This window comes from Octodon degus, unplaced genomic scaffold, assembly GCF_000260255.1.
Source record: "Octodon degus isolate 3935 unplaced genomic scaffold, OctDeg1.0 scaffold00039, whole genome shotgun sequence".
NCBI classification, from domain to species: Eukaryota; Metazoa; Chordata; class Mammalia; order Rodentia; family Octodontidae; genus Octodon; species Octodon degus.
In genome coordinates, this window is record NW_004524615.1 from 1,834,821 (window position 1) to 1,859,322 (window position 24,502).

Below are 24,502 nucleotides of genomic sequence, written 5' to 3' on the forward strand. Positions count from 1 at the left end.
GAGGAAGAGGAAGAGGAAGAGGAGGAGGAGGAGGAGAGAAAAGACAGAAACCAACCTTTGCAGGGTGCAATTGTGCACAGGGGGAGGAAGTAGAAAGCTCCACCAGAACACGCATGCAGAAATAAGCCACTGACTGGGCAAGCTTCCCCAGGGCCTCCTGCCCACGTTGCTGTGGGCTCCCAGCTGAGGAGAACAGAAGAGGACAAAGAGCCCACTTTGGGAGCTTCACATGCGATTCCCGGGGATGCCAGGACAGCAAAATACTGAAGCCACCTCTGGATCAGAGTAGGGTTGGCAGGGGGACCCAGACATGGAGACCATGCCCCTCTCCTCACGACAGAGACAGGCGCCAGAGGCACAGAGAAGGACAAGAGCTAGAGCAGAGCCCAGCCCGATGGAAACTCACCTGTACTTTGGAGTGAACTACACATGCCACAGAATAATCCACCATTCCCAAGATACAAGCACTTACCAGCCTTCCACCAAGAAGCACCTACCACCGAGCTCACTACTGAAGCCTTCCTTCTCATCATTTGCTTCAGTGCTTCAGAAGGAAGCACAACACCAAAGCACAGAAAGCCAGGCAAGAAAAGTGCCCATGTTCAGAGGGACACAGAAGCTTTCTCAAACGGCCTGGGGTCTCGGGGCGGAGACAGGCGGGCACAACCACGCGCGAGTGAGGGCAGGAGTGGGAGGTGCTGCCTGCCCCAGGAGCTCTGCTACCCGGCCTTGCACAGGGACAGGGGTTGGGGTGAGCCGAAGCACGTGCAGCCAAGGCCCACCAAAGCCTCTGCGCCCCACGGGCTGCTGCTCAGCCTCCCCCTGGGCCCAGCGACCCCTAACAGCTAACCCAGGCCCAGACAGCCTGCATGGGGGGTGGGGGGAGCTCTCCAGGCTGAGGCATCGCTTCAGAAGGCCACCTTCATTCAACGTCACCCTCAGACCAATGACAGAAGTGCGGCTCATCTCAAAGTATGACAGGAGGAACAGGACGCTAAGCGCAGCCCTCAGACCATCTAGGAGCAGACTACCTCCGCATAGGACAACGCTGTGGCAGAAATGTACCAACAGCCAGGATATTTCAGTTTCTTAGTTGCCCGGGTAACAGTTCCCGTTCAATTCTGGTTGCTCTCATCTCTTAAAAAATGGCTGGTCACTATGATGCACATTCTATGAAACAATCCCCAGTGCACAAGCCATTCTGCCTCTGTACTCACTTCCTGCTTGCTTATCCCATATAAGCACAAGCTCCCAGAGAGCAGGGCCTAATATTCTGGGAGTGATTCCGATCAGTGCCCTTTGACATGAGCAAATCTGCCTCCCAACCTGAGTATCCTTCCAAGCACCACTGCCCCGACAGACAGACACCCAGCGGCAGCTGTTAACCACACCTCCAGGGAGACATCAATGTCCACGAGCTGGTCAGGGCCACACGCTGTCCTGCAGCAGCTGGGCACCCTGTCCTGCGCTCAGCAAGAGCATCTCACCCCCAAGACCTTGGGCACCTGGGTGGGTCACCGGGTCCACACACAGCCGACTACCTCCGCCTGGGGGACTGCAGCAACAACCTCTGCTGCTCCAGGTCTGTCAGCATCCTGGGCCACTGAGGACACGTGACTCAGAGCAGGGCCCAAGGTGGGCCTGGTGTCAGCAGCACCAGCGTAGGCAAAGGCATGCAAATGAGTCACACAGTTCCTCCTCACGGGCATTCGCAACACTCACTACTAACTCCTGGTGACCCCAGCAGCCCAGCCCCCCAGCAGCCATGCTGCCGGTGCCCACCTCACAGCCCTGACCACAGCACAGGCAGCAAGCAAGGCTCCCACGTCAGCGTACCCACACCGCACAGCCCACGCCAGGTCAGCCAGAGAGGACACACAGCCCAGGAGCTTCTGCCCTCTTCCTCATGGCCCTCTACCTTCAACCACCAGCACTCCGGAAGACCACAGGACAGGAGCCAAGACTGTCCCAATTTACCCAATACCCACACTCCAAAGGCCACTGCCCACTCAGCTCCCCAGGTTTCAGGCAAAGCTATGTTGGAGAGAAGAAACTGTTATTTTGGCAGAGTTCTGGAGTGTGGCTGGCAAAGCTTAAAAATATAATTTTATCCTATCATATTGTCAAATGGAGTTTGTGATTTTAGAACAAGAATGAGTAAAAATGAATCTTAGCTAAGCGGTGCTATTTCGGGTTAGTGTGACGGCACATAGTGCAGAGAATGTGCAAAGGCACACATCCAGCCCGCGCCTTCATCTCCTGGCACGTGAAGTCTGCACTGAAGTCCACCTCCTCCTCCTCCACAGGATCAAACTAAGGCTGGACAAGGATTCTGTTGATGGAGGTACTTCGCCCTTCAAGCCCCCAAACATTTCAGATTAAACTAAGAATCAAGTCTTCAGGGCCAGGCAAATAGCTCAGTAGAATAAGCTCTTGCCTGGCAAGGGCCTGAGTTCAATCCCCGGTTGGGGGGGTGGGGGGGTAGGGATAAAGTCTTCAACTCTGTGGATTGCACAACAACACCTCAAACGCTCAGCATGAAATGAGTATTCTAAAAAAAAAAAAAAAAAAAAAAAAACCCACCATGTCTGCTGGCTTCTGGGAAAGGGAGCCCAGGAAAAGGAGAAGGGTGAGTGCTGGAGACCAGCCTTCCCTACCACTGCCGACCTCTGGACTGCACACTCAGAGCAGGGAGGAAGGGGACAGCCAGCCTGCAGAGGACACCAGGCCCAGCCAGGACATGCACATTAGTCTGCTGCTGGCTTCCACAGAGACCATGTGACACAGATGACAAAGGCAGAATCAAGTCACAGGCAGTGAGTGGGGCGGCGGAGTCCCACATGGGCCACACAGGCACCCCAGACAGTACCTTCAAATGCCACCCAGAGCTGCGCAGAGGGACCACACCACTCAGGCTAACAACAGGGAAGGACTGCACCTAGAGGTGTACAGTCAGCGTGGGCGTTACACCCTGCAAAAACACGCTAACACGGAGCCAGGTGCTAGGAAGACGCAAAGAGGGACCGCTGCAGCGCGGGGGCAAGCTGACAGCTCTGAAGGGCTGAGAGCTGCAGCCACTTCTCCAGGAGGTACCAAAGCCCCAAGAGGGTTGAGCAGTCCCCCACACCCCTTCCCCGTGCACTAGGGGCAAGCCCCAGGCCCCTGCCTAAGCCAACAAGAGACGAGCCCAAGATGCCCCAGACTCCCAGGGTATATGCTTAAGAAGAAAAGTAACAGACTTCTACCTGCAGTGACCCTCTACTAGAACTGTCCCACCAGTCCGGATGATCGTGTCTGGAGAGCAGTGTGGGAAGCCCTGGGATGCACACCCCACATCCCCGGAGCCACACACCTTCCACCAGCCTCCCCCTGCCTGCTGCCAGATGCCTACTCACACCAAGACACCAGCCAGAGGCCTTCACGCACTAAGGGGAGCAGTCAGGATGCAAGAGCCCAGCACACAGGTCAGCAGGAGGAGCATGCTGGGGAGAGGCAAGCCGGTTGTGGGCTGCTCTAGGCTCCTTCCATGTCACATGTCCCCAGGTAGGCTCCAGAGCAGGAGGCTAGTAGTCAGTGCAGATCCAACAGCCTGAGAGAAGCCTGCCCCTCCAGCCAGCCACAAGCCCAAGAAGGTCCAGCGGGAAAGCCCAGATGTTAACACTCTGGTCCAGGAGCCCCCAAAGGCAGCCACGCAGCCACAAAGCCTAGCTGGGCCCAGGGGGCACCTGAACACTGCCCTGGCCTGCAGCACCTCCCCACAAGGCCACATACTTCACTGGAGGAAGTTACAATGGTATGTCCAGAAAGACAGGTTTCTAGCCTAACTGCCAAAATACTGAAAACATGAAAATGTACCATCAGCAGAAACTGATGTGGAAAGGGATGTGGGAAGGCAGGAGACCAGGCAAGCACACAAAGCTCCTTCCACAGCCAGCCTGTGGGCCAGCTGTAACCCCAGGGCTTGGGAGGCAAGGCAGAGAACTGACACAGGTTGCAGGCCACATAGTGAATTCAAGCCCAGGCTGAACTACACAGCTAGCCTGACAGATAAGACAGACAAAAACCTAAGCTCCTCCCCCTGCTGCAGCCCTGCAGGATCTGCAGTGGAGAGGAAAGAGCTGTTTCCCAGGTACAAACGCAAGCCCCCCGGCAGCCATACACTACGACAAAGGCCTCCCAGCACTTGAGAAACTACTCCACTTTGCACACACAAATCTCGTCTGAAGGCCTGGGAAGTCCAAGGGGAGCTTTCGAGACATGAAAGGGCAGCATGGCAGGTGGCCCTGGAGACAAGGTGGCTGCCTGGAGAGCCTGCCCGCTTCCTAACAGGCTGGGTGTCAGCACCCACCTGACGGCTACGAGGCTACGAGGCTCCAAGCCCCACAGTCCCACACCGCGCATCTCTCACCCCAGCCCCAACAGCCTCCCAGGCACCGACGCCAGGCGGCAAGCTGCCCTGCAGAGCCCTTACCACTCCCTCGCTTCCCTGCACCCTGAGGGACTGGCCCAGCTTCTCTTAAGCAAAAACGAAGGCCTGGTTAGAAGGTGCTCCGGCACCTGCCTCTGAGCCCACCTACCTCGGCAGCACTGAATCAGCCCCAGCGATAGAGGACATTCCTCACAGAACACAGGACACTCCCAGCTCCAACCTCCCTGCCCTGATCTCCGGGAAGGGAACTACAAAGACAGGAAAGGAACCAGAGGTCAGCCTGCAGCAGAGCAGCACAGTGGACAGTCTCGCAAGGTAGAGGTAGCCAGGCCTCTGCAGTAGTCCAGACCTCCAGCTGTAGGACGGGCCCTAAGAAGCAGCATCCGATGTCTCCTCGGTCATCCAATGTGGTCTACCTGTCCTCTGCCCCTCCAGCCCATACGCTTCAGCCTCTACCACGACATCTCCTCACACATACCTACAAGCACATGGCAGGACCCAAAGCGCAGAGGCAGCTCAGATCCTGCTCAGCCTTCAAAGGACAGTCATCAAACCTGAACATGCTGCTGGTTCCAGTCAGCTAGTCCGAGGCCAGCAGCCAGTCGTGCAGCAGCCGGCGTCCCACAGAGCTGTGTGCCCCTCCTGCCTCTTCCAAGCAGGCCCTGCTCCCCAAAGCACCTTTTTGTCCTCCTCCCAAACCACACCACACCTTGCCCCTCCCCTGCCCACGACAGCTCTGCCCCACACCACACCATACCACAGAGCAGTGCCTGACCAGCTACAGAAGCAGACTGGCCAGCGCTGCCTGGAGAAGCCCAGTTGAGCTCCCTGCTCCCCACAAAATCCAAACCCCATGCTCCAGCTTTTCTCCCCGGACGCTCAAGCCCTGCACACGGAGAACTTGCTGCTCTGTCAGCTCTGAACAAAGACTCCAGTGAGATGTCAGAGGGGGCAGAAGCGTCCATCCTTGGCCTGGACTTGACCCTGAGACAACGTGCACCCACCCCGAAATTGTCTTGTCCAGGTCTGACCAGAGTCCAAACACTTGACTGTGACCCGAAATAAAAACCTATGTTCTGCTGCAACCAGAACACAAAAGTCCACAAGGTATCACGGCGACAAAGATGACAGAGGAGGGCTCATACACTTGGCTGCCACAGACTCTCTATTCTCAAGCCCCTTACTGATGGCTCCATGTTGGAAATCAACACTTGGCAATTACGCATCATCCATGGTAACCTACAGTCCTGCACCATGGCACGAGCTGTGTGTGTCCCTGCTACAAGCACACCAAGAGTCACTGTGTGCTCCACGCCCACCCCCCACTCCCACCAGCACGTGGTCATGTCCCCCAACCCTGGCAGGGCTCACCATGATTCCAATTCAGAGCCAACACCAGCTCCCCGCCGCAGTCGCCACACATGCCACACGAGCCACATCCGGACTCTATCCTCGGCTCCTCCTTGTGCGTGGGGGAGACAACGGCAGCGCCAGAACTGAGGGTGCTGCTGGGGCAGCAGCCAGCACTCCTGAGCTGCTCGATGGTGGCCACTCACAAGCCGCCATGACACTCGCACTGCTGCTGGCCATGCAACACTTCCAATGCCCACAGCAGGCGTGTCCTGTCTCTACTGGCTCCTTCTTCATCAACAAACTTTCTACTCAAGCCTGCACCTCAAGTGGCTAAAACTTGGCTCACCGCTTCAGGCTGAGTCAGGGACTGAGGTCTGCTTGGGAAAGCAGAGCAACTCAGGTTCCAAAGTGGCTGTCTGCCACGCTCACAGGTGGCCACGTCTCCTCTGCGCCCACGTCCCAAATGCAGAGTTCTGGAGAATACCACAGCCCCTTACTGTCCACGGCCTCAAACCCCAAAGGCAGACTGGCAAAGGGAGTACCAGGTGGTGGCTACCAAAACGAGTGGCACCTCAGGCCTGGCAGAGGTTGGGGCGGCAGGACCAGCACAGGTCTTCGAGATCAATTCAAAGAGGCGCCCATTCCACAGACAGCCCAGGCCACCTCACGCAGCACAGTGGTACAGGGAGCTAGCGACAGGCACCCCGACACGAGGCGCGGCACAGCAGAGGACACTGCCTGTGATGAAGTCTGGTAGAACACGCGTACCCTGAATCCAATCCAGAAGACTGCAGGTACTCTGTAAGCCACATGCTGAGATTCTTGCAAAATTCAGTCATGAATGAAAATGGAAGGGTCGGGGCGGGGCAGATGGCTCAGTGGAGTAAGTGCTTCCCTGGAAGCGCAAGGGCCGGGGTTCGATCCCTGGTTTGGCCAAAAAAGAAAAAAGAAAAAAAGAAATGGAAGGGTCTGCTCCATGTAAAGAGACAAAGCAAATGTAATGCTGACCCTCGCCCAGATCCTAAGTCTACAAACGGAAGGAGCTGCGAGGGCCGCTCTGAGACCACTGGAAACCTGGACGGGGCTGCATAAGGAGCCTCCTGTCGCACGGTTGGTCAACACAGGCGATGGAGAGTGTCGTCCTTTAAGTGGCACACAGGAAGTGCTCAGGCCAAGTATCACAAGGTCTGCAACAGGGCTGTGCTTTAGTGATTAGCCAGACAATTAATCGGGGTCTGTAGAAACTCCAAGAAACAAGGGGCCGGCATCAGCCCCAGGCGCCAGGAAAGGCACTCGGGCTACTCTAGGCTGCCAACCAAGCTGCTGAAGTTTTCAGTATTTAAAACAAAAGCCTGGAGAGCACAGTGGCCGGGCTCTCCTCAGCTCACCACCCATGGCCTCTCCGGAGCCACGCCCAGTAACAGTCCTCAGCTGGGACCTCCCCGCAGGGCAGGGGGCTCCGCTCAGCCCCAAGGGACGGCAGCCATCCCCCCTAAGACCCTGTGGCCCTGCCTCCATGGTCCCCACAAGCCCCACCAGAGCAAGCTGCCATCCCCAGGGTAAGTGGGAAAGCACAGTGTCATGAGATTCACACCACATCCCTTCAGGACTGAAGGTCCCACTGCCACCAGTGCACTGTCAGACACAAACGCATGCCCAGAAGCAGACGCCATCTCAAGCACACGAGGGGCAGATTTCACACCCAATGCAGTCTGGGAGGACGGGGCTTTGGCTTCCTCCCTGGGAGCTGGTCCTCGGGCTGGTTCCCAGGACAGCGAGGAGCTCAGAGCCAAGTGCCAAAGGCCAGGACCTGCCCAACGGAGGGAGGGGACGGTCCCTTCCTACAAAGGACCTGGGGTGTTCTTGATCTGTTTAAAAGGCAGTGACTTAGAGACTGTCAAAGAAATCTGTTTCACTGGACTTAGGAAAGGCAGGCAGGGCTGCTGTGTGACTCAGGGAGACTGGAAAAGAAAAAGGAAAGAGGGAGGCAGGAGGCAAGCACAGCGGAGGAGGTGGGCAGACACAGTCCTGAGTGACCACAGGCCCTGCAAGCCCTACCTACAGCCAGGAGCCAAGGCTTCTCCCCGCTCACCCACCAGTCATGACTGCAGTGTCTCTCTCCCACAGGACTTCAGGAAAGGCTCCCACCAGCCACCTGGCCAGCGCGAGCACCCCTGCTCCACGGCCATGTAAAACCCATCTGGGGACTCCACACAGCTGGGTCAGCACTTATGGAGAACAGCTGCCTGTACCCAGCTGGGTGCATGATGCCAGCCCAGCACAGGCCAGGCCTTCCCAGCCACAGTACAGGACACTCAGAGACCAGCTGCACCCCTTATCTCCTGAGGGCACAGTTTTGTGTGACAGCAGGGCCTCCTGCTCACTGCAGCTCTGGGGATCTCATCCAGACTCTCAGGCCCAGAGCCATCTTCCTCACCTGGGTAGCTGACCTGGGCTCAGCTGGGCCCCTCCACAGCAGGAAACAAAGGCACCACCAGGGTCACAGGTGCCACCCTCCCCTCTCTCCAGAACCCCATGCAGCAATAGCACAAGGACCCAGAAAGGCTCGGAACGTCTTCCTGACACGATATGCCCAGCTCTGAGCACTGGCAAGGGAGGAGGATGCAGACATATGCTCCACCCCACAGCTGCCCTGCAGGGCCTCCCAGCATCTCGACCCCAGAAAGCCTGCTGCCAGGCACAGCCTCTGCCCTGGCTCGAGGCGCTCTGACTCCACAGTGCCGCTACAGCAGTCTCCGGACCTCAGGCACCACCCAGGTCCAGCACTGCCAATGGGCAGCCAGAAAAGCCATCCAACAGCTGCCCACCCTCTCAAGCTGACCCTGTCTTGTCAGGACCGCAGCACCTGCAGACATAAGGCCCACGTTCCCACAAGCTCCTAGTCTTCAGGCTCACCCCGGCTGAACCCGGTCAGCACCCAGGGCCAGGAGGATGAGGGAAGCAATGGTCAACAGTGCTGAGAAAGGACAGTGGTGTGGTCAGGGCACCCCGGCCCCAACAGATACTGCAGGGTGTTCACCTGTCAAAGGTGCTCATGAGCGAGGCCCACAGCACCTGTCCCTGGCTTCCTACAAGCCTGCAGAGGTCACTAGGTCAACGTCTGTGACACTGAAAGCAGACCTCTAGTGAAGTGAACAGGTCAGGGCTGAGACATGCTGCACACTGTGCAAGGACATCAGTCGGGAGACGCCCTGCACGAGGACCCCCACCCTCCCCATTGGACAGCGACACTCCGGGGTCACTGTGAGCTGTGCTCATGACAGGTGGCAAGCTGGCAGTATTCTGGGCTAAAGCCCAATCACAGGTAAGAGCAAGCCATGCAGAGAAAGAAGAGAACAGAAGGCCTGAGACAGAGCAGGGCTAGGATAGGGCAAGAACCCCACGCTGCCTGTGTGACCAGATCCAGGACACGAGGGACCACACATCAGACCGGAGTCACAGGCACACCACAGCTCCAGAGACAGACACTGGCAAAGACCTAAACTAGTGCAATGCTACAGCAGAGGCTGCGTGCTCTTGGTGAGCAGGAGGCCAGGCTGCGACACCCTGGCAGTGTGTGGGCTCAGCTCAGGACGCAGCACTGCAGCCCTGTTCCACGCCCAGCACCACAGGGCACAAAGCCCACACGCCCATACCTGGGCCAGCAGGGGAGCAGAGGTCAGGAATGGCAGGCAGGCCAGGGCCAGGCTGCCCACTGAGAAGCTGGACCAGCCTCAGCTCTATCTTCCTGAGAGCAAGAGGCCACACGCAGGACCAGGTGAGAAGAAACACCTGGACAAGGGAGGCATGACAGTCCCCGCCTTGCTGCCCGCCCGCAGGCATGGGGCACAAGTCTCCAGCAGCAGCAAAGAGTGCAGACCAGCTCCTGCCTGCCAGCCACTGCACAGCAGAGCCTGACAGCACGCAGACTCCAGCAGCCGGGGGAAATGTGGGTGTCACCCAGAGAACATGCTGGGCATTTGCGTCTGTGTGCTGCAGGGAAGCGCTAGCTGCACACACTTCTGCATCGGTGGGGAGAGCCAGTCCTCAGACGTCACCTCCTGGAGGCCCTCCATGACCACCCAAGCCGAGCGAGCCCGACACAGCGTATGCACACGTCCACTCTTCTGTCTCCCACGGGGGAGCCACTGTGCACGCGTGGCTGCAGGGTCAGGTCTGGAAGGACTGCTCAGGGTCCCCAGAGCTCTGGCCTGCACTACCTGCTCATAGCTACTCTGACTAGTGTAGAGGGCAGACTGTGCACTGAGCCACTCTCCCTGTGCAGAAAGGAATCACCTCTTCTGCACGTGGCCCTGGGAGGATGGAACACCTGAAGACACCACCTGCTCTCTGCAAACAGCTCTGTCCCACTCCAGATGTCACCGCCTCTCCCACCTGCAGGATCCAGAACCACACGTCCAGTCCACGGCTGCCCACCACTGCCCTCAGCACCTGAAATGTGGCTGATCCCGACTCACTGTGCTAGGCTGTAACACAGACACTCGGGATTCGAAAGCTTGATGAGCACAAGAAAGCAACGTTTCTCATCAGTACATTCACAGTAGTCCATGTTGGGATCATTTTATTCAACACTGGATTAAAAAGAGTAACTGTTAAACATAACTTCAGTGTGGACAGAGGGGGCGCAAGCTCAACCCAGCACTGAGAAGATACAGGGCGACCTGGGACACTCTCGCCTGCTGAAATTAAAATGCCAGTTCAGTCCATCTTCCCGCAAATGACACGACTTCGCTCTCCTGTGAGAGTGAGTACTCCGCTGGGTAGACACAGCATGTTCTCCTCACCCACTTACCTGCCGACAGGCACCTGGACCTGTCAGGTATCCCCATGACGCGTCCCAAGGGGCAGAGCTGGGCAGACGGTCGCTCTATTTTTGGTTCTGCTGAGAACCTCCACATGACCTCCACCACAGCTGTCCTGTGTGGGGGGTTCCTTTTCTCCCGGCAGCCTCACTGGCATGTACTGTCTTTGGAATCGTGATGACAGCCATTCTGGCTGGGGTGAGATGGACTCTACTCATTGGCCTTATGTACTTCCTTTGAGATGTGTGTAGTTCCTTTGTCCACTAATTGAGAGGGCTGTGTGGTGTTTTTGAGCTCTTCATGTTAGGTGTTGACCCTGTGCTGCTAGCTGGCAAAGATTTTTCTCATTCTATAGACTGTCGTTCACTCTGCTCATGCTAAGCAAAATAAACCAGACTCAGAAAGCTACGGACCACAGGATTTCCCTACCATGAGCAATTTTATTTTTATAATTTTTTTATCTTTTATTTATTTGGTACAGGGTCTCTCTATGCACTCAGACTTGTCATGATCCTCCTGTCTCAACCTCCCCAGCGCTGGGATTACAGATGTGCATCACCACGCCCAGTTTCAGTAGCCTGAATGGTATGCCTAGGATTCCGGGGCGGGCACAGTATGCAGTACACGGATCAAACCCAGGTCTTTGTGCTTGCCAGGCAGGTGCTAAGGCCACCAAGCTAGCTAACATGAGCAGTTTTTTAAAAATATGACATTAGATGGGCATGTTGGTGCATGCCTGTAATTCTACCACTCGGAAGCTGAAGAAGAAGGACCACAAGTTCAAGACCAGACTGGGCAAACTGGTGACTTGGCAAGACTGTCTCAGAAAAGAAAATTTAAAAAGTAGGGCAGATTATGAATGAGGCCTTGGCCTCAATACCCAGCACAAAAGACATGCAAGCAGAGGGAGCTACTTCTGCATAAGAGAGAAGGCAGAAGAGGTGGACAGGGTCAACACGTGCACGTGCGACAACAGCACCGTGAGGCCTGTTATTTTATAAAATTCACAGGCTCATAAAATTTGTTAATAACAAAAACAAAGCACACTCTAAATCCACGATGGAGTATTATACAGCCTTTAAAACAGGAACTAGCATTATGAGAACAGGCAGACCTGGCGGATATGTCACCCTATTTCTATCTCGTCCAGCCTAAGTTAACACAAGTTTTCCAGCATCTAAATAATAGCCATTACAAACACAAATTGCTGAGAAAAAAAACACAAATCGCTTTTACATTGATTAAACATTATCTCATTTATGTTAAATATGCTCTTAAAATTTTTAAAAAGGTATAGTACCTGAGAGGAAACTTTTTCTATTAAAGCCTCACTAAGTACTCAGGAACAGCTCCTCCCAAATACACTTTTTTTTTTTTTTTTGGTGGTACCAAGGATTGAACTCAGGACCCTGCGCTTGCCAAGCAAGCACTTAGTCTACTGAGCTATCTCCCCAGCCCCCCATCGACTCTTTTATCACTAACTTCCTTAACTAAGGGAAGTTCTGGCAAAGACGAAGACACCAACGCAAGTGTAGCCCTGGTCTTCTAGGGTCAGAGCACAGGAGGCACCAGCTGAAGGGTGCCGGCCGGCCGAGGCCACAACCCCGCCTCCGCGCCACACTCACCTGCAGAGCCAAGCAGCCTGGACACAGCAGAGGGCGCTCCGGGGGCATCTCAGCCCTGCACACAGGCGGCAGGCGCAGCTCTGGGCCTGTGTCCAGGAACTTGGAAGCCTGCAGCGACAAGTCTTAGCAAGTATCCACACAAGCAGCCTCCTCATTCTCAGTAGACCAACAGTGTCCTTCGTTGGGAAAATTCATTTGGGAAAATCTCAGTCATAACCCTGGCTACAAAATCTGTAAGAGAACTGAACATCAGGTAAAGCCACATAACAGGTTTTTTTTGTTTGTTTGTTTTTATGGCCTTTAGAAACACCCAGGAGAATGAATCCAGGCATAGTGCCACACGCCTATAATCCTAGCGTTCTGGAGGCTGAGGCAAGAGTATCTCTCCAATCCAGGCCACAAAGGGCTACATAGTATTAAGCCAGTCTGAACTATAAAGCAAGCCCCCATCTCAAAAGACAAACAGGCAGGCAGGCAGGCATGTGTGTGCGTGCGCACACACACACACACACACACACACACGGAAAAGTGTTTGAGAAATGAGCAGGGCAGCGCAGCGCAGCGCAGCCCAGCCGAGCCCAGCCGAGCCGAGCCGAGCCCAGCCGAGCCCAGCCGAGCCACCTGCACTGTACCCAGCAGCTCACCTCTGCAGGCAGCCCTTGACACTTGACCCTCGGGCTCTACCAGCCCCAAGCAGAACCCCTGTGCTGACCCAGCAAGCTCTGCCTTCTGAGGGCTCATGCTGTTTTCCTATTCTACCAGCCCCTCCTGCACACGCTCCTTCACAGGCCCAGGGCAGAAATCAGTAAGAGCTTCTCACACACACCAGCCTGCTTGGCACCTAGGATGGTAGGGCAGAGCTCAGCACAGCAAATGCGGGGAGAAGACACCGCAGGGAGCAAGCACAGGGCAGCACTTGGAGCAGAGTTGCCATGCACTGTTTAGAAGGTCAAGTGATGGGCAGAACCCATCCCTCCAGGGACTGGGTGCAGGCAGGTTCAAACCCTGTGGTGCCCACACCTGTGACCCTGCAGTACCCTATCAATCCATCTACCCTACAAAGATGATCTAAAATTAATGCTTCATATAGAAAATCTTTCTCAGATGAAGGACTAACACCTGGAATGTATACAGTCTCAAAAAAAAACAGACCACCTAAATTTAAAGGCCCGATACAAAAATGGCCAGCTGAGATGAACACATACTTCTCAGATAAAGAACAAACAGCAAATAAAACATAAAAAAAAAGCTCAGTATCACTGGTCACGCAAGAAATGCAAATTAAAACCACACTGAGATTCCAGCTCACTCCGGAGTCGTCAAGGGCAAGCACCCCCCTCCACTGTCGCTGGGAGCGCAGACTGGTGCGAGCGCTGAGGAAACCAACGTGGATTCCTCAGAAAACTAGGACTAGAGGCTGCGCCCGGCCCAGCTGCTCCCCTCTAGGCATCCTGCAGAAAGTTAAAAGCATCACGCTGTAGTAACATGCGCACACCTGTGTTTACAGCAGCAGCTTCACAACAGCTACATCTTGGCAGCAGTTCTACGTCCATCTAGTCGTCACCAACAGATGACTAGTTAAAGAAACGTGGTACTGACACACCATGGAGTACTACTCTGCCATAAAGAAGGGTAAGCTCAAGTCCTTTGTAGGAAAGCTGACGCACCAGGACTGTAGTCTGAAGTGGAATATACCCGCCACACCAACTTAAATATCACACTGTTTCTCTGTGTGAGAAACTAAAATAAGCAAGGAGCAAACAGAGGACAGACACTGGGAAGGAGGAGGAACGCGCTCAAGGGGGAGGGGGACAGGAAGGGGCAGGGGAGGGAAAGGAAACCTCTGCCCCAAGACTCGCCGCCTACGGAAGTGCAAACCGACAACCACCTTCCCATCGGCAGCGGGCAACAGCCGTGCTGCAGCAAGCTGAAGGGTCCCGCGGCATCCCGCGTGCAGCAGGAAAGGAGTCCATGAAGTGTGTGCTGCTGGGAGCACTGTCGCCTCTAGACGCTCGCGTCCTACGACTGTTCTCTGGTTTACTGCTTAAACTTTATACAATATGCGTTACTAGGTGAAAAAAGCCAAAACCACACAGTGTAGCTCAAACAAGGAGGCCGGCCAGCTGGGGAGAGATGACAACGGCCCTGTCTCCTGGCACCGCAGGCCACACGGTGCTCCAGGAGGGCAGCAGAGCTACATGGGGGCAGTCATGCTGCGCCACGCCGTGCTGCCCCCACTGCACAGGGCCAGGGATCACGAGCACGCCGTGGCCACGCCAAGTGGTGGTCACACACTACCACACCGGCACAGGCAGCACAGCCAGCGAGCAGCAGGGACAGGGCGGCTGGTGGAGCAGCTCAGGTCGCTGCCCGCGGCTGCCCTGAAGCACACGCCTGGAGCCGCAGTAACAACTCAAGAGCACAGGCAGTCTGCTGAGGACCACAGCGCCCCCAGCCCCGAGTGCCCTGAGCCGCTCTCAGCACCCACCGCACACAGCGAGTCTGCTTTGCCGACACATGCCCGTTCTCAGCAAGTGGCTGCCCTGACTGTGGAAAGACTGAGGTTTCCGGCACTGCAGACTAAGGCCAGCGGTCCCGGAAGTGGAGTCTCCTGGCCACCAACACAGACTTGCTAACCACAGCACAACCAAGGTGGCAAAGATTGAACTCGCCAACATAAACAAGTCCACCACCACTTGAAGAAGAAAAAACAAGTTAAAAGGTCAGCCCTAACAGCCTGCAAGTATAACAGTCCGAACGCTGCACCCTAAACGACTCACAGTACATACAGAGAACTGCTTGCTGTCAGAGTTTTAAGTACAAATACGTAACAACAGCTGTATTTTCCCTACAGAAATCTGCCACTTCTGGCTTACCTACAACTGACACATAAATCAGTGTGCATCTGTTCATGGCGGACCCCAAGTAGAGACCAGCACAGTGTGCAAAGTCTCGGATGGCAAGCAATCATCACCCTCAGCAGGGCAGAAAAGCCCAAAGGAAGCCCACCCAGCAACCACCCACGCACACATCCCCGCCTACTCCCCAGCCCCTGACATCTGGAGATGGGGTTCCAGCACCAGCCCTGTTTGGTCAGGCAGGTGGATACCCCAAGAGCAGTCAATGCTGTGCACCTCCTTATCTGGGGAGCAGGTGGCACTTCATGGGGGGGGGGGGACAAAGGGACTGAGACCTAGCGAAGGCGTTTTGTGCGCACACCACCCCCAGATGGTCACTGTGCACTGCCAACACGGGCTAACACAAATGAAAACCTCACATGTGAAGAATAGGAATACCTACTGAAAGGGGACTTGGGAAGGACCACTCAGGGCAGAGCAGCAGGACATAAGCTTACTGTAAGACAGGAGAGCGCAGTGTACACATTCAAGGAGCTGAAAGAAACCCACTGTGGCTGCACACTGCAGGTTAAAGAAAGTTGCTTGGGGCCCGGCCAGATAGTTCAGCAGACTAAAGTGCCTGCTTAGGCCGAGCGCAGCGGCCAGGGCGGCTCAATCCCCCGTGTGCTGTGCCGGCCCTGCCCCTGGGATGTGCTGAGACAGCACTGGGAGTGGGTGTGGTGGCGTGCGCCTGAAATCCCAGCACTTGGGAGGCTGAAAACAGGAGGATCGCTATGAGTCCAATCTGCACGGTGAGACCCCATAGACCCTGTACCAAAAACAAAAAAAAAAGCTGCTTGGTTTAAGAAGACGCAGTCAAGGACGTAAACGCCACGACTTGAAGACAATCTTAAGATCTTTTTTCACTTTCTTTTAAATCCTAAAACCAGTAAAAGTTCAGTAGCAGTCCTAGTAACATGACTGGCCCGGCAACTGCATACCATCACTGTGTTCCTCCACATGTTGGGAATCCCCCTGGAGACGGACACAGAACCCATCCTATAAACACACGTATGCTGACACACACATGTACATACGTCACACAAATACCACTCTGAAACTGATTTGGCTGCTACATATTTATTTCTTAGTGGGCGAATACTAATGTTGATCTAGGTAAGGAGAGAAAAAGGTGGCCAGGAGGTTAGAAACTACCGACTTTTAAACTACACCTTATTTTATTAATTTGACCTTGGAATTATAAACATATATAATTGTAAAATAATATTAATTTTAAGACAATGAGTGACAGCCAGGCCTGGTGGCACCAGAACTCTGTGGAGGCCGAGGCAGGAGGATCACTGCAAGTTTGAGGTCGGCCAGGAATGCACAGCAAGACCGTCTCAAGAAGACCAAAAGCAGACAGTGAGAAGTATTCCAAAAGCTCCAGGAGGCCTCACGATTAAACTGAGGGCCCTGACTGTTCACTGAAATGGAGGGCCACGGAGTCACAGTGTCCAAGAGGGCAGGGTCGCCTGACACTGCTTCCCCACCCAGGACGAGCGCAACACCAAGGAAACCCGACCGCCTAACCAGAACACTCCTAGGAGCAGAGACAGACGTCAGGGTCACACTCCTCATAATTCACTTGACTCTGCAAGAAAAATACCAGCTTTACTCAACAAGACACATACTGCTCTACACAGGGTCCTCTCCCATTCCGGCTACCCTTGGTACCTCCCTGAAAACATGGAGAAAACCTAGACTCTTATCAAATTCGTACCACTGAAACAAGTGACGAGGAAGCTTACCTCTAAGGTCCGAGCAAGGCAGGAGGCCCAACCCCACCAGCCCTACCTGGCACTAGGCTGGAGTCCTCGCTGAAGCAATCAGGCAAGAACAGGGAAAGGCGTCCCCAAGGAAAGACACAGACTGCCTCTCTTTTCTCTGAATTAGACCCAGGAAAACCCAAAGACTCCACCAAATAACTTAGGACTGATACACAAATTCAATAAGGTTACAGGATACAAAAATCAACCTATAAAATACAGTGTTTCACCTATATACTAATAATTACCAGAAAAAAAAAAATCTCATTTACAATACCATCAAAATCACCAATTGGAAGTAAATTTCAAGAAGGTGAAGTCTGTACACTAAAAAAAAAAGCAAAAATAAAAGAACCTGGAGCTGGGGAGATGGCTCAGTGGAATAAGCGCTTCTCTGGCAAGTGCAAGGACCTGAGTTCAATCCCTGGTTCCGGGAAAAAAAAAAAAAAAAGAACCTGAAGGTGATATAAATAAGTAGAAGAATTCCATTTTTCATGAGAAGAAAAATGAATGCTGGTGAAAGCCATCCATAGTTAATGCAGTCCTTATCAAAACTGCAATGGCATTCTCAACAGAAATTTTTTAAAAAATCTTAAAGTTCATGAGAACACAAAACACACCTATTAGCCAAAGCAATCTTAAGTAAAAGGCAGAAATCTGGAGGCAAGTTTAAACTAGCTGATCTGGAACTACCAAAGCCATCATGATCAGAGCAGCACGGCGCCACCACTGAAATATACAGTGCTAGCGGAACAGACGCGACAAGCCCAGGTAAACCCACACACAGCTGACGGAGTTGTGATGGCGTGTCGACAACACGATGGGGCAAGGACAGCACCTTCCATTACCAGTGTTGCAAAAAGCTGGGTATCCAAATGCAAAAGCATGAAACCAGGCCCTATCTCATTCCAAGTGTGAAAAGCCAACTCAAAATAGATTAGAAACATGAACGCTAAGAACCACATTGACTGAAGTATAATATGAAAAGAAAACAAAGGGGAAACCTTCACAATAGTAGCCTGGGTAATTATTTCTTAGATATGGTCCCAAAACAACAAGCAAAATAAACCAAAATCAGATAAATGGGATGTCACCAAACAAAAAGCTTCTTCAGAGGCTGGGGACATAGCTCAGTGGCACAGTGCCTGCCTGGCAAGCACAAGGTCCCCAAGATAAATCAATTCCCAGCACCTTAAAAACAAACAAAAAAAGGGGCCGGGGAGATGAGATGGCTCAGTAGAATATGCGCTTCCTTGGCAAGTGCAAGGGTCTTGAGTTCAAGCCCCAGTTCCGCCAAAAAAAAAAAAAAGGGGGGGGTCTATACAGCAAAGAAAAAAATCAAGAGTGACAAGAGAACAGAGAGAGAATATTTGCAAACCACTTTCTGGTAATGAATCAACAGCCAAAATACCTAGGAACTGAATTTAATAACTAGAAAACACAATTTAACATGAGCCAAAAAGGGCTGGTGAGATACTTAGTGGTCTAAGCATCTGCCTGGCAAGCACAAGGACCCAGGTTCAATCCCTATTACTGCCCACCGAAATTAAAAAAAAAAAAAAAATTTTTGAAATAAATAAAAATAAAATGAGGGGCCAGCCCAATACTCAGCAAACTAAAGTTCCTGCTTAGGCAGAGCACAGCAGCCAGGGTTCGAGCCTCAACTCCCCCTGCCAGGCCCACCTGCCTGCAGGTGAGCTGAGACCAAAATTAAGACTGGGTGTGGTGGCGCACGCCTGTGATCCCAGCACTTGGGAGGGGCTGAAAACAGGAGGATCACTACGAGTCTGAACTACGTAGTGAGACCCTATAGACTTTGTCCTAAACACAGACAAAAATAAGTAAATAAAATAAATGAGCCAAAAAACCCAAAAGTTATATTATGTACAGGTACAATTTCTCTATGCCAAACGTGATCATTCTGTATATCTAAAACGTGCCAGTAAAATCTGATTAAAAAATGAGCAAAAAACCTGAACAACCAAATGACCAACACAGGAAAAATGCTCACCACCACCATCACTGAGGGACTGCAAAGTACACCTGAGTTCCATCCCTGGGACCACCCTCCCTCCCACCTGTGAACTAAGTGTTGGTCGTAAGGGTGTGGAGAGAGAGGGACCACAGCACCCCGCTGGGGGACAGCCAACTAGCACCACTGCTGCGCAAGACTGTATGTGGCTTCTCAAAACCCTAAAAATAAACAACTGAGGAATCCACCAGTCCTCCTCCTAGGTGTACTCTCGAGGAGCTGATGTCAGGGCGTGGAGCAGACATCCACCTGCAGCCCCGCACGTGACGCTGCACTGCTTCACAGCAGCCAAGAAATGGCAGTAGCCCAAGCACTCGCCAATGGATGAATGCAGAAAGAAAACACGGTATGCGAGTACCGAGTACCGGGTGTGGGTGTGTCAGCCAGGCCACGGGTCGCATATGCCTGCCTGTGGTTTAAGATATTGTAAGCTACGTGCGGTGCGTGCCCGTAATGCCGGCACTCTGGGCGGCCAAGGCAGCAAGATCACTAGCTGAGGCACAACACGGACAACTTAATGATTTTGCAAGGCCATGTACCCAAAACGAAAAAGAAAAGGCTACGAATGTAGCTCAGTGCAGAAATCCTGTGTTCAGTCCCCAGTAACATACACACACACACACACACACACACACACAATTTAAAAAGAAGTTTTGCTACTTAGACATATTAACTGCAAACTAAGGTAATTCCTCTTCAGTCAACACAGCCCAGGCAAGCGAGGCAGAGCCAATCTGCAGGCTGTCGGCCAGACATACCTGGTATATACAATGGGACACTATTCAGTCTCCAAAAGGAAGGAAATCTCATCATCTGCAACAACACGGATACAGCTAGAGGACGCAGTGCTAAGCAAAAGAAGTCAGGCTCAAATAGACAGAGATTGTATCATAATCACACCTAATCACTGCTGAGTCCAAATACCCAACACCTAAAGTTAAAGGATAGATTCATTTTGGCTCACACTTTGTAGAGGTTTCAATCCACAATCACCTGGCTCCAAGGCACAGTGCCACAGCAGAGGGGCACCACGGAGGAGAGACAGCCCCCAGCAGGGCAGGACAGACAGAAGGCAGCAGAGCGGCGAAGCAGTGAAGTGGCAGAGCAGCAGCAGTAGCCTGCCTCTCCCTCTGGTCCCTTCCAGGCTGCCCACCCCTTGGTGGTGCCTGCTGCACCCAGGTGAGGGTTCTCATTATCCACCCACAGCTATGCTAAAACCGATCAGGGGACGGATTTAGTAATCACATCCTTATCCTGGCATCAAACAATCACACACCCTAGAGCCAGCCACTCTGAAAAGCCCCACCTAGGACTGCATGAGGCTTTAAGGGGACATCCAGACACAAGCCGTGACAGGTTGCGTGCGCTCACTTACATGTAGAACCTAAAAATGTCCAACTCAATGAAGAGGGTGCTGGAGGTTGGAGAGGGAGGAGGGAATGCTCGTCACAGGGAGCTTCAGGTGAGAAGAGCCTCGGGGAGCTGCTGCACAGTATGATGACCACAGGTATTCATGACGTATGACAGACATCAACACTGAGAAAATTGAACGCTACCGCAGAGAAGTATGTAAGGTGATGGATATGTTAAGTAACTTAATTACTCCACAATGTATTTAAGTATCGTAGCATCACACTGTACATCAATGGTATATATACCATTATTTGTCAACTTTAAAAAAAAGTTCTTTTCTAGAAGCAGCAACTAAACTTTATACGAATACTACAGTTGGTCTACATTTCACTGCCTACTGATCTAAACCACAACTGTGCAAGAAAGCAGGAAAAGAGCAATTCCTGCTCCGAGCCACCTGGGACTTTGGCTGCCTTCCACCTTCCCAGATAAATTTAGTAACAGCGGGTCTGCTGCGCAGGTGGAAAGACAGCATGAAAGGAGGGTTCCTCTCCCCACGGGGCCAACGCACCCGCGCCAGGAGAGTGGGGTCTCCTTACACTGGGCAGGCTCCTTCACTCCTCTGAGGTGGCCACCACAAGAGTCCTTTGAAACACGGTTGGCCGCACAACGGTGGCAGCACTGCATGGGAGCGCAGAATCAGCTCTTAAGCACAAAACCTTGGTCATGTGAACCTTGCGGCCTAGATTCCCAGGACAGTCACCCAGCCCTGCGCACCTCCAGAAACAGCTGGTCCCAGCCTCCTGAGGCCAGCGGGAGTCCAGCACAGCGCTCGTTCCGGAACTACAACCTGCCTTCACAGCAGCCTGGAGACCCAGAAAACTTCGTTGAGCCGATAGTAATACTAAAGTCCATCTCTTCTATCAGTGTTTCAAAATTTACAACAGAAAACTTAATGTATGCTGATCATCAAATCTGTGTGAATACATATTAAGAACATGAGCTACATCTAGACAACTAAATCAACGCTCATTGCTATTACAAAATTATTTCAGGGCCAGCCAGAGAGCTCAGCAGATTAAAGCGCCTGCTCAGGCAGACACAGGGACCAGGGTTCCACCTCTGGCATGGCATGCCAGCCCCACCTCCCACCCGCCTCTGGGAACGCTGAGACACTGACTGATACTGGGTGTGGTGGCACGCCTGTAATCCCAGCACTTGAGAGGCTGAAAATGGGGATCACTAGGAGTCCAATTCGTGTAGTGAGACCCTGGAGAGCCTGCACTAAATACATTAAACAAAAATTACTGCACAGTAATTGTTAACAATGTCTTTTTCAGGGGCCTGCCCATTAGCTCAGTGGTTTAAGTGCCTGCTAAAACGAAGCATTCAGGCTCAGGATGCTGTGGTTCAAACCCAGACACTCCCGCCAAAGAGAAGTGCCCTAAAGGCATCTAGAGGCGGCCAAAAAAATCCAATGTCTTTTTTAAAAATTTTATTTATCTACTTATTTATTGATCAGATACAGGGTCTCGCTACACAGCCCAGACTTGTAGTGATCCTCCCGTCTCAGCATCCCCGGCACTGAGATTACGGGAGGGCACCACCATGCCTGGTTTCGGGGCAGGGACACTGCACCTGGGGTTTCTGGGCCAATGTGGTATGTAGTACTGGGGACTGAACTCAGGCCCGTGAGCTTGCCAAAAAGGCATTTAGACCGCTGAGCTACCTCCGCAGCCCTGTTAATAATATCTTTAAAACTACGCCTTATTAATTTGGGCTTAAATGAATAACACACGTCAAGTACCACTTAAAGCAACTGGAATCTCATGTTCTTAATTTCTGGTCTTAAAATAAAAAGCTGGTACACACACATTACAGGTATGACACCTTTAGCCAAACAGCTTTTTAACGTGGGAAGGCAGCCTTTGCTTTGGCTAGCTACAATTTTTAGATGCTCACTTAGGTCATGGCAGCTGATGTGATCATTTGAGTGGAGGAAAAATGCACCCCCCCCCCCAGGAGAACAAGTGCCAAGTACCTGAGCACCGAAGCAGAAACCTCAGTTTCTCCAGGCCTGAAGAAACGCGCTCCGCTGGCCTGGCTGGCCACCCACACCCCTCCTCCTGAAAGGCAGCCCTACATCCATCTTCTCACGCCACCCTCACAATCACTCGGCTTGTGTTTGAGATACAAGTGGAAAAAAATTACCACTGCAGCACCCAACTTTTCCATCCTAATCAAAATATAAAAATAAAAACAAATTTTTTTCAAAAGACGCATGTTGAGCAGCAAAGGAAAGCTGTTAAGGTGAAGAGATCACCTCCGCTGCATGTACTGCCTTCCAGCACACAACTGTCTGGTTTTTAAACTTAAAGGAGAAATGTTTTCCAACTTGAAAACAACAATGCCTCTCAAGGTCTAACAGTATGTACACATGACACAGTATTCCTTTAAAATTAATTTACAAAATTCCTTCCATAACCAGAACAACTCATTTAGGGATAGTATCTGATTTTCTCCAGCTAATTAAGATGCGTATGCACCGAAATAACACAGTAACCAGGATGCGCCATTCCTCTTTTCCTTTAAGAAATCATTGGGGGCGCTGAAAGCAGTAGCTAACTAGAAAATATAAATATCAAAAATAGTCTGTTAAAACACAACTCAGCCTCAACTAACCCCTGAAAAGGCATTCTGACACCAAATATCTCTGGGGAAAAGCTAATCTGGTACTTAAGCTGTCTTAAGTTGGGGCCATTTCACAGTGTCTTCAGCCTGTCTTCACCTTTCCCAACGTGGTGGGAGGGAAATACTGCCTCCTTAGAAGAAAGCCTCGCTGTGGACTTGCCTTCAGCTCACGTGATCAGAGGCGCACACGCATCCCAGGTCTGCTCTCTGGGAGCTTGGAGCTGGTCCATGAGCACCTCTGCATAAACCTGCAGTTACAAAACAGCTGCTAAGCCAAGAGTGGGGGGTGCACGCCTGTAACCCACCCTACAGGCGCTCAGGAGGCTGAGGCACGAGGACCAGGAACTCAACGCCAGCCTGGGCTAATAGTGGGATCTAGGCCAGCTTGAAATACACATCCAGACACTGTCTCCAAAAAACAAACCAGCTGCTATATGCGAAAGCAAAAGCCACCTTCACAAAACTGAAAGTGATGGCCCAACATTCAACCTTCTTTACCTCTTACACTGAAGTTTTCAGATAATCTGAAGGCGCAAAATGAGTTTGAAAGAAGCAAACATGAAGAAAGCTAGTAGTTTGACGGATACCAGAATCTCCTAACAAAGTCGAAAAGGAAAATAAAAATCGCTACTGGAAAGCACATTACCACAGGCCACTAAGAAAGTTCAACTGTGATATGACAAGGCTGACACAAGGGGCGAGCCCAGCAACACTGTCTTGCCCCTTCTCAAGAGCCCTTGGCTTTCTGCAGTCTGTCTAAGCACTCCTCACCTCCTCACTCCTCACCCACAGCAAAGACAGCGTCTTCGTGTTTTCAACCAAGCACAGTACTTTAATCTCTATAAATTTCTACATGTCTAATTTCAACAAAATAAACCTGCTCCATGATCATTTCGCATAAATTTGACGGCCTCTACATTTTTTCCGCGAGACACCTAGAGCAAGAGACCGAGGTCGGAAAAGGGAACCTCCCTGGGTCCAAAGCTTTCACACAAGGCCTGCTGACTGGGAGCCTGGTGCAACCCATCTCGTCCTCACACGAGGAATGCAGGCCACGCACGTAAGTAGCACGTATAGAAGGTGAGATCTAATCAGAGAACTGACTGCGAACACGTCGGGCCGCTGTTCCCAAGACAGCACACCCAGATTTCTGGCTGTAACGCACTGCCCTGGAATAGGAAAATACAAACCGTGAAAAGGAATTCCCTGAGAGGTGCTGCTGGAAAACCAAAAAGACCATATTAGGGCAAAACGGCAAGCAACATGTGAAAGGCGCCTCAAAGAGACACCGGTCCTAGGCATTCACCGCCCCAAAGCTGAGTGTCACGGACCCAGTAAAACTGGCGAATTCCGGCCTGAAGCCGCAGAGGCAGGAGCGCGGCCAGCAGGGCTTCTGGGCCACCGCATCTCAGCCCGCCCCAACGGTCACCTGCGGCGCCCCGGGCGGAACCTGGCCGCGGCTCCGAGCGCACAGCTGCGGCCGGGCAGGCGCGCACTCGGCGGATGCGGAGGGCGGTGGCGGCCGCCAGG

At 52.6% G+C, this 24,502-nt stretch overlaps 1 protein-coding gene across 4 annotated transcripts in view; it reads right to left on the reverse strand.

Annotated features, from left to right (window-relative positions):
- Arhgef7 (Rho guanine nucleotide exchange factor 7) overlaps positions 1–24,502 on the reverse strand; it is an 85,357-nt gene that overhangs the window by 60,139 nt on the left and 716 nt on the right. Inside the window, exons 1-2 of one of the 4 annotated variants that reach the window (XM_023715161.1) lie at positions 13,017–13,020; positions 4,650–4,653 (exon numbers count right to left, since the gene is read on the reverse strand). The exons of 2 other annotated variants lie outside the window; for them this stretch is intronic. The gene's annotated coding sequence lies outside the window, so the exon portion shown is untranslated. Of the gene's footprint in view, positions 1–4,649; positions 4,654–13,016; positions 13,021–24,303; positions 24,326–24,502 lie in introns of those variants that run through there. One more of the 4 variants, XM_023715160.1, reaches the window with a different exon arrangement.